The sequence below is a fragment of the Acomys minous genome, assembly GCF_964271855.1.
Source record: "Acomys minous genome assembly, chromosome: 12".
In the NCBI taxonomy this organism is placed as follows: domain Eukaryota; kingdom Metazoa; phylum Chordata; class Mammalia; order Rodentia; family Muridae; genus Acomys; species Acomys minous.
Genome location: NC_140493.1, coordinates 18,902,463 through 18,917,170, shown reverse-complemented (window position 1 = coordinate 18,917,170; position 14,708 = coordinate 18,902,463).

Here is a 14,708-nt window from a genome sequence, read left to right as displayed (position 1 = left end):
CCCTCAGTGACTCCATAGAGGCTCGGGCTGTCCTCATGCTGCCTCTTCTGGGTCCGCACTGCTCCCTGTATGGTTAATGCTGGGCACTGCACACGCGGAGAACCACGGCCTGAGGCTAGTAGTCCATCTTTCCTTCAGGTAGTCAGACATGGTGTCACTGAAGGTCCCTTTTAGGCCTTTGCCCTAAGTCTCTGAGGTCAGCAGGAGACTGGCTGGGCCGTTGCCCAAGCAATTAGACATATGTCTAGGCAAAGACAGGTAAGGGACTCACACCTGTGGGTGCGGCTTCTCTCCTGCATGGACAGGAGCTGCCCATCTCTGAGAGAAGGGATCCCTGGCAGTGACAGGCAGAGGACAAGATGGAAGGGAAGTGGGGAGGTCAGGAAGAGAGGAGGAGGGAGGAGGGAGGGAGGAGAAAAAGGGAAGAAAGAGAGGGAGGAAGAGAGAGAGAAAGAGAGGAGAGGAGAGGAAGATATCAGGATCTTGGTCACATCATTCCTTCTGCTCTTAAAAAAACTACATTTATTTCTGTCTCTTGTAACCAAAACTGCCCTGCTCAGCCATGGCCTAGAGTAGGAGACCTGTCCACAAAGTGCCACCCATCAGCCGACAAAGCATTTTTTATGTAAGCCCATGACCACCCAACCAGATCGGTGATGCTCTCTCCATCTGTGTAGTGTGGCTAAGGCCCTCAGAAGCTCAGTGATTCGTCCTGCTGATTGACAGAAATAACTGTCGTGGACAACCAGAGTCTCTACAAAATATTCTTGTTTTTTCTAGTTCATATTTTATTTACCCAGATCCCAAATCCCATGATTTCTCCTAGCACCTTAGAGAATTTGAAAGTGATAATGAGGCTTTGCTGAGGATTGAAGGTGGGTGGTGTGTGAGTGTGTGCATGCATGTGCGTGCGTGCGTGCGTGCGTGCGTGCGTGTAAGGACTTGGGGACAGCCAACACCGTGTTTGAACCTCAAGGACAATGGCACTATGGGCTGTATCTTTGTGCCTATCTGATCACTGGGCTTTTGTTTTCTCTCTGGGGCTCTGGATTTAGATGACGAACAGATGGATGGACAGACGGATGGACAGACAGACGACTCCATTCAGTCATTTGACAGTCAACGAAGCACCCAGTGCTTGCCAGACCATGCCCTGGGCTTAGCTTCTTCTGCCTTACAGGAGCGCATGCTCTTGTGGGGGTTTGGAGTTAAGAAGCTAGTCTTGTCTTGAAGAGTGCGGCTGGATTTGAGCCTGGTACTATGCAGAGAGAAGGAAGTGGGCCTGTGGGGCAGGGGTTGATTCGTGTGTGAGGGAAAAGAGCAAGTGGGGCCTTGTAGGGTGAGTAGGAGTTCAACCGGTGGCTTAAGGCCTTGACCGCTTGGAGTGGAGGAGCCACTGTGAAGCCCCAGGGAGCAGAGACTCTGCAGAACCCAAGGGCCCAGGGACAGAGCTCAGACTCCAAACAGGGCAGCTCTGACATTACCCCATGTTGGTGGGAGCCAGGGAAAGGCTTAGGCAACACAGTGGAAGTGTGTTCTAGAAGCATTCCTCTGGTTTGGATGAGATTAAGGTCAAGGCCTTTGTTTGGCTGCATCCCGATTCTCTCTGGGAGAGTTCAGAGTCAATGGAAGCTATTTCTCTGGGCCTTGGGGTCAAATCCACTTGGGATCCACCTGTCCAGTACTATAGCCTCCTGAAGAACCATCAGATGGCAAAGGCTTGGGGACATCTTGAAGCAGAGGCATCTGGGATTGTTTGGCTCTTATACCCCTATTGGTACATCAATCTTTATTTTAACCACATACCATTTATTAAGTTGTTTTTTTTTTTAAAAAAAATGGGGCTAGAGATGTGGCTCAATTGACAGAGTGCTTGCCTAGCACACACAAAGCCCTGGATTTGATTCCCAGCTCCACATAAAACTAGGTGTGGAGGTGCACTTAATCCTGTAATTCCAGCACTTAGGAGGTAGAGGCAGAAGAGTCAAAAGTTCAAGGTCATTCTGGGTTACAAAGAGAATTTGAGGCCAACCTGGGCTGCATGTGACCCTGTCTCAAACTAAATGAGCAACAACAATAATAATGATAATAGTAATAATTAAAAAAAATAGAAAGCTTAAACACCAGATAGGTTGGCACTCGAAAACCAACGAAGGGAATGCTGACTTGTTCTTCCATGGACAAGGTGAAGAACTTGGAAAGGCCAGGAAGAAGCAACTTTGAGATCCTGATTTCTTGAGCTTCTTGGTGGCCAGAGGAAAAATTCCAAGAGACAGGAGAGAACTGGCCAAGAATACCACCTGCCGAGATCTAGAGTGAGAGTGAGTAGAGGCAGAGCAGGCTAAGAAGGACCCGTTAGCTTCAGTCCCTCCCTGTGGCCAGCTCTGCCAGCAACAAGACAGCCAGGTCTCCTGTGGAGTGGACAGACTATGAGGCACCCATGGCAGGCTGGGTAGGAGAAGACCACTCTTGGGCACTGGTGGTGGTGGTGGGTGACTTGAAGCAGCCCTAGGGGAGGGATGGCCCCAGCTCTGTCTCCTACTGTCATTCCCTACTGTTGCAAAGCAAATAAATATGTTAAAAAGAACTAAAATGCTCTTCAAGATTTTATCTTATTTTATTTTATTTTTGGTTTCTCGAGACAGGGTTTCTCTGTGTAGCCTTGGCTGTCCTGGACATGCTTTGTAAACCAGGCTGGCCTGGAACTCACAGCGATCCGCCTGCCTCCACCTCCTGAGTGCTGGGATTAAAGGCGTGGGCCACCACGCCGGGCTAAGATTTTATTTTTTAATTGTGTGTATGTGTGCGTCTGGTTCCTGTGTGACATATTCAAATGTTAATAATAGCAGTTTCCTCCTAGAATGGGGCTTAGCAATCCTTATCAGGAACTTGACTTTAAGTTTTATGTCTTTCCTGTGTCACTGGAGAGAGAATCCAGGGCCTTCAGGGCTTAGGCAAACACTCTAGGCCTGAGTTCCAGGTACCCCGGCGAAGGACATGACTTTGCTCTGCATACCCGCGTGGGTCATGGGTTGTTTTGAACTTGTTTTTTGTTTTTGTTTTTGTTTTGCAGTTAAAACAATGTTGAAACCCCATGAACATAAAGTTAATTCATAGAGGTGCCTAGCACAAAGTGGGTGCTCGCTAAGCTTTGGTTGAGAGCAGGAGGCGCCCACGGGCAGCAGTGCCATCCCCAACCTTGGAATGGAAGTTTCACACTGGTACCACATTGCTCTCTGGGGGATTGCTGGAAGGCCAGAATTCTGTTTGACAGACCAAAAAAATTTTTTTGTGGGGAGATGAAGACGAAATAAAATAAAAACAGAGCATTGTAACTTTCCTCTGTCCACTGCGGGGGGGGGGGGGGGGGGGGGGGGGGGGGGGCGGGGGGGCCCGGGGACTTCAGGCAGAAGGCCCTGGCGCCTGCACAATCACAGGTCCACAAAACAAACAAACGAATCTGGGGGTGGGGGCGGGATAGACAAGGACACTATGCAAGGCCCTCTCCTCCCTGGGGCTGTCCCTCCTGAGCCAGGCACAGAACCCCTCCCCCTTGCAGACTAGCTAGGAGCCCCTCCCCGTCCCGCCCCCCCCCCCCACTAGCCTCCCTCTCCCACCTCCAGCGCCCAGCCTAGGACTTTTTGAAGTTGATCAATCAAACATGTTTTATTTCGGGGGGCCCTGTTCCTGCGAGGGGTCTCTGCGCGGCCTTCATTAGTTCCACATAGTGAAAGAATAGACCGATTCAAGGAGGAGGGGAGAGAAAAGAGGGAAGACTAGAGGTTGGTCTGCACACTTTAAAAAAAAAAATGAGGAGGGGGTGGGGTGAAGTGCGAGCTTGCTAAATAGAGGCGGCTGTATTCAGGGGAAAGTCCCAGTCAATCCTCTTAGCTTGACAATGTCAGACCCCGGACCGGAGATCGCCTGTCCAGCGGTCCCCCGGTCCTCAGGACGGAAGGGCAATGGGCTGTTTAAATTGCTACTTAGGGTTCCAGCTGTTTTACCAGGGATTTGCCCAACTTAATGGCTCTTTAAAGCTTTAAACGAGAAAATAGGTCTTCTCAGGACTCAAAGAAGAGGTTCTGGGCAGCTCAGACGGCGCCCATTGTCCCCAGCTTAAACCCTGGGCGGCCCTCACCCCTTCCGCCTCTGCAGACTTTGTCCAGCTTGGCGAGACGATTTATCCTTTTCACATTCTGGGTCTCTGGGCCCGCATCCAGGGGATCTTCCTAAGTACTTACGCGAGGGGGGCTGCCCCGCTGCTTTGAGCACGCCCCAACCACTTAATGACAAGTAAAGATGACAGTAACTGCATCTCTTTAGGAGAGTGCCTACTGTGTGCCAGGCCTTGAGTTTGGCACTAAGAAAAATAACGCATCTCAATTTTATTCTTACCTAGGTCCACAAAAGAGGCACTCTTGAAGGTCATTTTACAAACGAGAAAAATCGAGGCATGGGATGACCACTCACTCGGTCAAGTGCACACAGAGGCACCTGGCAGGGTGACTTTCACAGTACACAAACACATTGGAAATATATCACAGACAATACACAATGCAAAGATAACTGCGAATGAAGAGGGCTGGCCAGATGGCGCTGCAGGAAAAGGCATTGTCCTCATGTCTTGAGTTCGAGCCCCACAAAGGTGGGAGGGGGGAACCAAGTCTACAAAGCTGTCCCTTCTGATCTTCCCTATAACACACACACACACACACACACACACACGCACGCACGCACGCACGCGCACGCATGCACGCACGCACGCACACACGAGAGAGAGAGAGAGAGAGAGAGAGAGAGAGAGAGAGAGAGGTAGTTCCCTGGCTATACATTATGGAGCGTTCAGGGCACGCAAGGCTGGAGTGGAGGCAGTTGTTGGAGATGGACGCAGGAACTCTGCAGGTGAACAAAGGCCTGGCGGGGGGGGGGGGGGAAGAAAGCCCTCCCCCCTGACATAATGTGCATGTTTAAAATCTGTTTGTGGCAAATGGAGACTGTGTGTCTGGCCAGACCACAGAGGGGAGGCTGGAGCCAGAGCCCTGAGCCCCAGGCACTCAGTCAAGTGGTTGAACATAGCTTTCCGAGGCTGTGAAGATCAAGGTTGGGGTTTATTTAGATGAGTGCCTGGTGACACACATCTCAGGTACCTAGCAAGGTGAGCCTGGACTCTAAAGCTCTTCCGGGTAGGAAAGCCACACATTCTCAAAAGAGGAGCTGACTTCTCAACCTTCAGTGGTGTTAGCTGGGGAGATGGGACCAGAGCCAGCTCTGCCCAGGCGGTGACAGGTTGGAGCTCTGTCCCCACCCCCCACAATGTGGCTATCTCTCAGGTTACTGCCACCTGACTGGCGCAACCCAGACACGCAGAGCTTGACTCTTGCTTGTCATATGTTAAGTAGGCGTGTGAGAAGCGGGTTTAGTTCAGGACCCTGGCTTTCCACAGGAGGGGAGGGGGGCACACTGGGGACTTCATTGCAGGTCATCTGCTGAACTAAAACAGATCAATCAAACATGTTTGATTTCAGGGCCTTCTTCCTGCGAGGGGGCTCTGCCATTAGATACCCTTACCCCAACTCCGTCCTCTGTGTGTGTGTGTGTGTGTGTGTGTGTGTGTGTGTGTGTGTGTGTGCGCGCGCCTAGGTAAGTGCTTACCATGGAGCCACAACCCTATCTTGCCTTTGTTGTCGTCGGTTCAGGCAAAGTGAAATATAGCCCAGGTTGGCCTCAAACTTGCTACATAGCTAAGAATGACCTTGGCCTCCTGATCTTCCTGCCAGTGTCTACCAAGTGCTGGGATTGCAGGTGTGCACCACGACGCCCGGCTTGTCTTGTCTCTGCCTTTCAAAAAGCATATTTGACAAAATGACTTCGTTCTTGGTTTGAGAGGGTCTAAGGACAACAACGGTCCACACACACAATGGTTCAGTACGGACTGGGATAGGAGTACACAGACTGGCACCTGTTAAAACTGGGAGGGTATGAAGACGGCTCGGTGGGCAGACTGCTTTTGTGTCGAGTAGGAAGGCCTGTGTCTGGATCACCAGCATCCTACGTACGATGCTAGGCGTGGTGGCAGGGCTGCAACTGCACAGCTGGGGACAGGCAAAGACAGGGACAAGCTCCAGGCTCAGTGAGAGACCCTGTATCAAAAATTAAGGAGAAAGCAAAAGAGAGAAACATCCTGACAGCAACCTCTGGCCTGTGCTGTGTATTCACAGATATAGGTGCCCCCCCCCCCGTGCTCTCTCTCTCTCTCTCTCTTTCTCTCTCTCTCTCTCTCTCTCTCTCTCTCTCTCTCACACACACACACACACACACACACACACACACACACAGAGTGTTTAAGGCTGAAGCAGCTCAGTGGTAGACTATCTCTTACGACAAAGGCTGGTTTACTCAACAACACATCCTTACATTCATACTATTCACACAAATCTATTCACACATGTCTGTGAAACTGTACATGCCAGCCAATTCATCAGAGCAAGGCTTCTCATGTAAAACCCAGAAAAAAAAAAAGCTTAAACAGGGCCTGGTTTAGTAACTTTTTTACTCCGTATTTATATAATATGGAATATTATATAGCTATCAAAATACATGGTACAAACCAAATTGTATACTTATGAATGGTGTTTGAGACATTTCTACAGACATTTGTGGGTTTTTTGGCTTTTTTTTTCAGATGTACAGATTTTGTACAGTTCTCTCTCTCCTCTCTCTCCCCCTCCATCTACCCACCCATCTATCCACGTGTCCAGACTTCATTTTACAGTGCCAAGAAATGAACAACAACAACAACATCCTTGTCAATTTTGGCTAATCTTTCTTTTGTTTTGTTTTTGAGGCAAGGAGTCTCCTCCTCCGCCTTTCAAGTACCAAGGTGACAAGTGTGGCCCATCCAGCAGCATCTTACTGTTTTCGGGTGTGTGTGTATGTGATGTGTGTATATGTGATGTGTGTAGACGTGCATGCCAACTCAGAGGGAATCTAATTAGCTGGTCTTCTCCTTACTTCTCCGTACAAAACTCAGGTGTCAGGCTTGCATGATGGAGCAGCAAACACCTCTGCCCACTCAACCAGCCCATCAGCCTCGTAAAATTTAATTGGCACGTGTTTACAGAATTTAGGACCTCAGGTTTTTTTTCTTTCTTTCTTTCTTTTCTTTTCTGGGTTTTTTTGTTTTTGTTTTTGTTTTTGTTTTTGTTTTTTCATTGCTGGCCTAGAAACCGTTGGGTATGCCAAGCAGATGCTCTACCACTGAGATGCATCCCAGACCCAGCCCTTGTTTTGTTTTTGTTTTTGTTTTTTGATACGTGGTGTTACTTATGTAGACCAGGCTAGCCCTGGACACATGCTCTTTCTGCCTCAGCCAGCCTCCCTAGAGCTGGGATTCCAGGTGTACCCCACCCTACCTGGCAGGAAAGATGCCTTAAAGCTTTGAACCCGTTCTGAAGCCTCCGGAATTATTCAGCTTAAAGTTCCTCAGCTCTACCCGGAGAGGGGCTCAGTGTTCCCACAGCATCAGGACTTTTACTTGAACTGCAAATGGTTGATTTTCGGGCTAAGTAGAGATGGGTGGACGCTCACATTTTTCCCAGCCCCATTGTTCATCATCTAGAGAGACACTGTCCCATCTTCGAGTCATTTTGTGTGGAAAGTCTGTTTTTCCTCTCTCCATCAATGGAACCCGTTAATACCAGCGAGCACACAAATGGGCACTTAACCCTCATCTCTTTTACTAGATGATGTGTCCCCCGCCCCTCCTGGCCCAGCTTGCTCTCTCAGTTCTCTCTCCTGCTTAGAAAGACATTTCCAAGACTATAAATAAGTTCACCTATGTTTTCTTTGAGAACTTTTATGGTTCAATTTTTTTTGTTTGTTTAAATGTTGGCCCCATCTGGAATCTATTTGGGTATAAGGGTGAGGTAGGGATTCTGTTTTATTTTTTCCAGCTGGCTGACTCCCAGTTATCTCGGCGCCTTGCTTTGAACAATGCATTTTCCCCTCCGATAGGAAACACCCCCCTCCCTTTTCTATGCTGGTTCTGCAGTGCTCCCATCCGCCTCTGCCTCTGCCTGGCCCAAGCTGGCTCCTTTTCCAGTGCAACAGCACTTTCAAAAAGGGCTGCACCTTCCCAGCGCCTGAACATCTGGTAAAGCCAGTGCGCCTTCGCCTCTGTTACTTCTGTGTCTCCTTAACGTTTTCCCTGGCTGGTCTCTTGTGTTTATTTTTCCAGATGAAATTTGGTATCATTTTGTCAAGTTCCAAAAAGAAAAAAAAAAAAGAAAAAAAAAAAAAAGAAAACAAAACCCTTGTTGGTTTAAGGGCTTTTCTTACCAGGCAGGCTGTGGAGGTTAACCCGTAGCCCTTAGTCAGGTTGTCAATCTCTGCCTCCCATCCCCCACTCCTGTAGCGCAGAGAGCCTTTTATATATCCAGATCCTCCTGTGTCCCTTAAAAAGAGTATCCTTGGCGATTTTAAAGGTCACTAATCTTCCTAGGGTTTGTTGGTTTTATGAATCTTGTTCAGTGTGCGTGGTAGGTGGGAAGACGGGATTCAAACTGATCCTCCCCCCCCCCAACATTTATTTATTTATCCTGGGGGTGGGGAGGTGCATGCCACAGCTCACAAGCGGAGGTTAGAGGGCAGCTTGTGGGAACCGGTTCTCTCATTCAACCATGGCGGTCACAGAGTTTGAACTCAGGTCCTTGGCCACAAGCATCTTTACCCACTGAGCCATCTCTTCAGCTCTTGAATTGACTTTTTTTTTTTTTTTTTTACTTGCAGCTCCATTCTCAGTCTTTGTCCCGTGCTCACAACGGTGTCTTACTTACCTCCATTTTTCTTTCCTGTCCAGCTGATAACCTTCTCTGCCGTTTCAAGGGAGACACTGTCACCTCTTTCAACACTCAAGAGTTCTGATGGCTCCTGTTTCCCAAAATATTTTGTGGATTTATCACCCTTCTATTTTTTTTTTTAATCAGGCATTGACTCGTGCAGCCTCACAGGAGCCCTGTGAGGAAGGTGGGGGATGTCTGCTTGGGCTGAGAGAGCCAGGATGCCATGCCCCCCATTAGCCTAGCTGTGAGGGGCATCATATCCCCACAGGGGGAGAACTAAATCCCTTCCGTACTGACGTTGATAACTGAAACTGAGATGGAGAGGGAGATGGGGGCTGAGGTGCGTACAGTGTCTTTTAACCTCCGTCTCAGACATCTGTTCTGGGCACTGTCATCTGTGACTCTTCAGAGACGCTGCCATCCTCGCCTGTGAGTTAAGAGTCGGGAAGATTAGAGGTGAGGGTCAGGGAGACCCCCCTTGTCCTAGAGAGGTGACATATGTGACTGAAGATGAGGAGAGAGCCCCTGTATCCTGAGTGTGGGTCCTGCGTTGTCTGTGGCTTCAGGTGTGGGGGACCTCTTGAAGACCATATGTCTGGCCTCTCATTAGCGCATTCTTGGAGCATTGGCCGGGGAGGGAGGGCAGCCTTGGCTGAAGCTGATCTGAGACTGGCTTCCTTTATAGAGATGACAAACAGGACCAGGCAGGTGGGTGCAGATGGGGTAAATGGGGAAATCTCAGGTCCCCGTGATGTGATGGGCCCTGGAAGTGCCTTTCAGGTCAAAGGCTGAGTCTCAAGGTCGGGAGAAGAGAGTAGGTTCCATCACTGCAAGCCACATGCTGGCTTGAAGCTTAGCCTAGGAGCAGGGAAAAAAAAAAAAAGAAAAAAAGAAAAAAACCTATTTTGTTCTTTGCTTTACCTTTGGCTTTTATTTTAGTCAACCAAATGTGGGCAAGTGGCTCTGAACTTTTTGTTAAGGGACACTGCAATTGCTGGGTGTGGTGGCTCACACCTGTAGTCCCCGCACTTGGGAGGCAGAGCCAGGTGGATGGATCTCTGAATTAAAGGCTAGCCTGGTCTACATAGTGAGTTCCAGGAGAGCTAGAGTCACACAGTGAGACCCTGTCTCAATAAAATAAAATAAAATAAAATAAAACAAGAGCACTGCAATTTCCTGCTCAACCTTTACCCAGCCCCATTACATCTGGGCCATTGCATAAGGTTGTTATTGTTTTGGTTTTAATTGTGTGTTTTAAAAATTATTTTATTTTCTGTGTATTGGTATTTTGTCTGTCTGCCTGTCCGTGCACTGTGTGCATGCCTGGTGCCCAAGACCACCAGAAAAGGACATTAGATGGCCTGGGACTAGAGTTACACATGGTTGTGAGGCACCATGTGGATGGCAGGAATCAAACCTAGGTCCTTTGGAAGAGCAGGCAGCTCGTCATTGCTAACCGCCGTTCCTGTCTGCCTTGTTAGTTGACTTTTCATTCTGGTCTTAGTGTGGATTTTGCTGGTCTTTCTCCCCAGATTTCTCCACACGGCCTCTCATTTTTCCTCGATTGTGGGCATAGAGTCTAGAGCTGTCTGCCTGGCTCCCGGTCTCCCTTTGTCACTGTATGTTCCTGAAAAAATCCTTCAACACTCAGACGACAGCCATCAACACAGATTTATTTTCTGGCTGTAGCTTTTGTGTGTGTGTTTTTGTTGAGATAGGTCTTACTGTGTAGCCCAGGCCAGCCTTGAACTCACTACAATTCTCTTGCCTCAGAGGGTCTCCCAAATCCTGGGACTATAGGCATGAGCCCCCATGCCCAGCCTTGGGCTATAGCTTTAAACAAAGTGCAGGCATCAATAAAGCTGAGTCCCCTGCTGTCACTGTCAGCTCCGTTTATGGTGGGCCCTATTCCCAGCTACTACTGAAGTTGTAACTTGTGGCCAAAGGTGCTGTGACCCACACCAGGGCCCTATAATCCACATCGAGAGTGCTGTCACTATGCCCAAAGGCTCTGTAACCCATGGTTAAGGGTGTTGTACTGATGGCCAAAGACTTTGTACTATGCCCTAGAGTGCTATGACCAGGGCCAAGGGCTCCATCACCTGTGCCTTAATGAGGCTTACTCAGAGCAAGGGCAAGAGACCTCCCAGCCTCCTTTTCCTTGGGAACACAAGACAGCTCCCTAGCACCGCTCTTGTGTATAATTTCAAAATTTTCCCAAATCAGGAACCAGCCCACACCCTGCATCAAATCTGTGGAAAAAATGTGACCTCAAGTGGACTGTGGGCACAGCATGTGAGAGATGGCCCAGGAAAACAATGTCCCTTCATGGGCCATGTCTGGTAACTCAAGTGTGTTCTCTTCCTTTGGGATGGCACCCAAGGTCCCATGGGGGGGGATAGGGAGGCTCAGTGGTGACTGTGGTCCATCCCGGCCTGTGACTCTGACTTCCCCACTGTGCGTAAGTCTGGAAAAGGTCCTAAGAGGCCTGCAGGAGAGTGGATTCGGAGATCAGCAGGCATTTGAGCCTTCACATCTGGGGTCTGCGAAGAGCACTGACTCAGCCTGGGTCTCCCAAGCCCTCACCTGTGTAAAGGACTCTTTGCTCTGGTCTTGTGTGGGTTGGTAGTCAGACTGGGTTGAGTTATGGTCACAGACAGCACCCAGGGAACTATTTTCTAATGATCCTTTGTTCTGGTGCATGGCTCTCCTCTCCTGCCTGGGGATTCCCAGTTGCCTGTCCAGGGACAACCACTGGCTGGCCTGTCCCTGAATGTGAAGGGTCTGAGATGAGTTTGTCAACGAGTCTGGGAGCTGGGTGGATTCAGGAGTCTCCTGGGCAATGTTCAGAAGGCGCCCCTCAACCTCTATTCCCGGCTGCTGAGCCTCTCTGCACAAGGCAGAGTTCACACTCCGGGATGTGGTGGTGGGGAGTTTGAGGTTCTCAGCATCCACTTGTCCTGAGGTCTCTCTGCCTCACCACCTTCTGGGTACAGACCCAGGCTGCTGCCACCGAAGGTTGGGGTTGGATTCGGGGAGCTCATGCTATGTTTCCAACTATTTCTGGATCAGGGATCAACCAACTCAGAGAGAGAAACAGAGAGAGAGAGAGAGAGAGAGAGAGAGAGAGAGAGAGAGAGAGACAGAGACAGACAGAGACAGGGACAGAGAGACAGAGAGAGAGACAGAGATAGGGACAGAGATAGGGACAGAGGAGGAGGAGGAGGAGGAGGAGGAGGAGGAGGAGGAGGAAGGGAGAGATTGTGTGTGTGCGCGTGCACATGTGCGCCTGCACATGTATAGGAAACCTGCAGTTGATGTTGAGTGTCATCTCTGATCACCGTCCACCTTAGTTTTTGAGAATCTCTCACTGAACTTGGGGCTCACAGATTGGCAGAGGCTGCCTGGTGTGTCTTAGGGATCTTCCCGCCTCTGCTTCCCATGACCCAGTGCTGGCCTATAGGCTATTGTACTGTTGTGCCTATTTGATTTTGGTTTGGGGGCCAGGGTTTCTCTGTGTAGCCTTGGCTTTTTAGAACTTTTTCTGTAGACTAGGCTGATCTTGAACTCAGAGATCCACTTGTCCCTGCCTCCTGGGTGCTGAGATCAAAGTGTGTGCTACTGTGCCTGGCATATGCCTGTTTTTTGTTTGTTTGTTTGCTTGTTTTTTTGGTTTTTTTTAGACATAACAAAGTTTTGCTAAGGATTCGGATCTAGTTTCTTGTGCTCACATGACAAGCACTTTACTGACTGAACCACCCCTCCCCACAGTCTGCATATACCATTTAAAAAATGACCTTGATCTAGTCTCTTTCTCTTAAAAAAAAAAATATATATATATATATATTACTCTATCTGTATATACACCTGCAGGCCAGAAAAGGGCATCAGATCCCAGGATAGATGGTTGTGAGCCTCCATGTGGTTGCTGGGAACTGAACTCAGGACCTCTGGAAGAGCAGACAGTGCTCTTCACCACTGAGCCATCTCTCCAGCCCCAGTCTCTTTCTCAGGTTCAATGTCTTCTGCACATTCATAGCTATCATTATTTTTGCGCTCACCATCACTACTGTCATCACCATCAACACGGTGCCATCTCTATCACCACCACCTCTGACGGCACCAGCACCACCACTAATTGCCATCACCAGCATCACCGTCACCACGGTCACCCTTATCAGCATCCCCACCCTCATCCTCATCACCACCATCCCATCAACCATCTTTTGAGCATCAGTGCAACATACTTTGACCTCTGTTATACCGAGCCTCATTAGTGGCTTGCTTGGCACTGTGATTCGGAAAAGCGACATAGATAGCTTTACTCCATAGATAAGTCCATCCCTATGGGCAGACCCCTAAGGTTCGGGATTGTCAACATCATACAGGAGTGGAGGCTAGGTCAGGTGACTTGTCCAACCCCATACTACTTTGTCATGTTTCCACCTGCAGAGACCTCAGAGCCTGCTGAGCCTCCATCCTTCCCAGACTCTCAGGGCAGTGTTTGAGGCCATGTGCACAGGGCTGGAGACCACCTTACATCGAAGCCCATGAATTTCTTTCCCGGCTCTCCTTTTCCAGTGATTTCACATCCCAGGCGGTCTTAGGTGTTTTTGTGAGTGGAAACACTCTTTCCCCAGCCTGGCAGCTCAGCTGTAGACTTTTAGACACTGTTTGGCTTGGCAGAGCTTCCACCTCCACTACTCCCCGCCCCCCACCCCACCCCCGCCCCCCGCCACTGTTGCTCTAGATTTCTTTCTGCCAGAACAGAGATCAGAAATAACTCAGCTGTGAAAAAAACTTCGAAGCTCGCGGGCAGTGCTTGAGGAAGACGAATTGCTGTTGGGTTATTTTTCCCTCTGAGTCAGAAGTGTGACGGTAGTGGGAGCTGGAAGGAGGCCTTCAAGGACCCAGGGATATTTAGGGAGCAGGACGAAGGGCTCCATTTTAGGAAAAATGAGGGCTGAGGTGTTGGCGCCCACCAGACAGTCCAGCTTCCTCTCTGCCCGGCCTTCCGATTCCGGCCTCGCATATCCACCAGCCCCAAGTGCGGCTGGTGTGAGACAGACTTACATTGTTCCATTTCAGTGGCACGGCGCTGAAGCCTTTTAAAGTACAGCTTCACTTCATGTCGTGTTTTGTTGTGCTGTGGCTAGAACCCTGTCCCTCCCATGTGCGAGGCAAGAGCTCTGCCACTGACACACAGACACACACACACACAGACACACAGACATAGTCACACACACACACAGACATAGTCACACACAGACACAGAGACACACACCCACAGACACACACACACACACATAAACATAGTCACACACAGACACACACACACATAGACACAAACACACATAGACATAGTCACACACAGACACAGAGACATACACCCAAAAATACACACACACACACAGACATAGTCACACACAGACACACAGACACACACACACACACACACACACACACACACACACACACACACACACACAGAGTCTTGCTAAGCTTCTGCTAAATGTTCCTGCCTCAGCCTCTAAGTGGCTGGGGTTACAGCTTATACCACTAAGTAAGAAAAAAAAAATCCCTCTCTTTTTATTTATATATTTTAGGTGTATGGGTGCTTTCTTTCCATGTACATCTCCACAGCAGAAGAGGGCCTCAGATCCCATTATAGACTGTTATACAGTGAATTGAACTTAGGACCTCTAGAAGGGCAGCAGTGTCCTTAACCTCTGAGCCTTAACCTCCATCTCCCTTTCTCTTTTCTTCCCTCCCTCCCTCCCTCCTTCCCTCCCTCCCTTCCTGTATGTCTGTCTTTTCTTAAACAGGTCCATTGGTAAACGTCCTGTGATTATATTCCAGCTGGATATG